The following is a 2,690-nucleotide window of genomic DNA, read 5'->3' as shown; positions in this document are numbered from 1 at the left end:
GATATTGCTGTGTGCAAATTGGCCTCTGTGTTCACCCACAAAATACACTGTCACTATATTTTACAGTAAATCTGTTAAGCGCTTTGGGATTTCCATTTGCTTTTGCATTTGTTGAATAAACTAAAAGAATAAAGTAGCTATGATTTTTATATCACCAGAGATGCTACAAAGAGTTAATGGGATTTTGCTAATGATGTAACAAACTGACAATTCTACCAAAATCCTGCTGTGATAATTTATATAATTGAAAGATTATTTCAGGAGAAAGCCCATAATGGACTTTGGTAAGTGTTCATCCAAAACTACACCCACTTGTTTTTTTAAATGATTTGAAAAGTAAAAAAAAGTCAAAGTGTTAGTTTTTTCTTAACACTTTGCGCTCAGTCTCCTCTCTCAGCACATCCCACTTTCCCATGGAGCTGGGACACCAAATTGAGCTCCAAAAGGTTTTAGCATTCAGGTTTAACAATGACATGGAGCTGCGGCTCAGAGGCGTGCCACTTCATAGCAACATATGATATTTTAAAATAAAATCAAAGTGTATGTTATAAACTTAAAATGCAGGCAAGCGAGCATATTCGGATCATTTGAGAGCAGGTGTTTTATGCTGGTAAATTTCAAGAAATAAAATTAAGTTCTTTTATCATAATAATCCATCCATTTGATATAGCGCCTTATTACTTTGTTGAGACATCTCAAAGCGTTGCACAGGATATACTGTATAGTGGATTGAATGTGTATTTTGTATTTTATGCTGCATTGATACAATTGGTGACAATTTTCTACCAAACATAATAATGATTATCCTTACATTTGAAAAAAGCGCCTTTCACATCAGGAGGATGTGTCACAGTGCTGCATGGGGTTTACTGTAAAATGGAGCGATCATACGTTTAATGTGGTAGCCAAGTTGTATACAGTAATGTCCCACAGAATATACAGTCAATTCACTTTAAAGAATACTTATGGGCAAAATGCAGCAGCCAATTGTGCAAAGCAGCGTCCCACAAACAGTCGTGGATTGAGGGACCAAGTTTTTATTTTATTTATTTCCTTAAGGGATTATTATCAGGCGTGTGGAGTAAAGAAACTTGCCCAAGATTTCGCTCTGCCAGGAATCGAGCATAGGTCTCTCGCTTGCGAGGCGAGTGCTCTAACCACTGAGCTTTAGGACTCCATGCATTATAGCATTATTATTTTGCTTGCTGTATCCGACTTCATTCCCAGGAGCATGAACGTAGCATTAGTCAAGGAGGCAAGCAAACAAAAATTAACTTGAAGTAAAATAACTTTCAGGCTTCTACATTTTTTGTGGGGTTATTGCAGGTCAAGTCCTCAACACTGAAATGTTGAGGCATAGTGGATTTTCTGATAATGTGTCAGCTCAAAATATACTGGAGTCAGCACAACATAAATCTTCTATGGGACCACTGCTGTGGTGAAGCCTCCCTGACTCCCAACACAATAAGATTACTGTAGCATTGCACCACCAGGGCTAACCATTGAAGTTACTGCTCCATTTGCAGCAAATGGGACATTAACATTCGAGACTAACAGGCTATATGAAGTGAATTGCTGGTGCTACGTTAAGGTTTTCAATTTCGTAATTGTTCTTTTAAAAAATTGCAGGTGCAGAGCGAGCAAGCCACTGAGGCAGGAGACCAAACCAGAAGTAATTAGGTTGGAGAGCCAGTGGGAAGCACAGTTGCAAAGTTAGTGATGATTACTATCTGACAAAGTCAAAGTGATGAACCGTATAAGCCATAGAACCGTAGAAATTTACAGCACAGAAGAAGGCCATTCAGCCCAGCGTGTCTATGCTGGCTCACATCAGGAAGGGTGGAGGGAGGAGAGGGTAGCCGAAGGCACGGTCGAAGAGGAGGGTCTTGAGGCGTGCCTTGAAGGAGGCAAAGGAGGGAGCGTAGCTCCGTGATCCCACCACCCCCACCCTCGCCTGGCTCCACTGGCTCCCATCCCTCAGAGGATAGAACATCAACCTGTCCGCTCCCTCCGCTCAGCCGGCTCCAAGTCGCCCAATCGAACTCCCTTCCATCGACGTCTGGGCTTTCAGCCTCGATGTCCTCACTCTTTGGAACTCCATCCCACAATCCCTTCGCCTTGCACCCTCTCTTGCCTCCTTCAAGGCACGATTCAAGACCCTCCTTTTTGACCAGCTTTCAGCCGCCCTCCTACCCCCTCTGCCCTTCCTCATCCCAACCCTGCCCCCCACGCTCGGGTCCTGATCACTGACTGTTCAGCACCTTGGGAAATCCTCTCAACGTGAAAGGCACTTTACAACTGTAATTTTGTTTGAGGATGCTTCTTTGACAATGCTTTTGGTCACCTTGTCCCCACTACCTTCTTAGCAATCCACTTCATTTATACAAATTGCTATGAGGTGTTTTGCTATGTGAAAGGCATTATGTAAGTGCAAGTTGTTTTTGTCAGTTAGCATTGATATTACAGTAATGAAAATATATCAATATTTGAATAGCTTTATTACTGCAACACTTATTTTAATGTCACAGTGCACCAGCTGAAATTGTACATATCAGGTCAGTCCATGGAGACAGCCATTTGCATAAACCTGCCAGAAGGCAAAGGTTTCACTCCAGAGATAAATGTTAAATCACAAATCTGCTATATAAACTTAATTTCACAAGAAACTTCTTATTTGTTACACTTTTGGA

This window comes from Callorhinchus milii, unplaced genomic scaffold, assembly GCF_018977255.1.
Source record: "Callorhinchus milii isolate IMCB2004 unplaced genomic scaffold, IMCB_Cmil_1.0 Scaffold4, whole genome shotgun sequence".
NCBI classification, from domain to species: domain Eukaryota; kingdom Metazoa; phylum Chordata; class Chondrichthyes; order Chimaeriformes; family Callorhinchidae; genus Callorhinchus; species Callorhinchus milii.
This window is presented reverse-complemented; position numbering follows the sequence as displayed.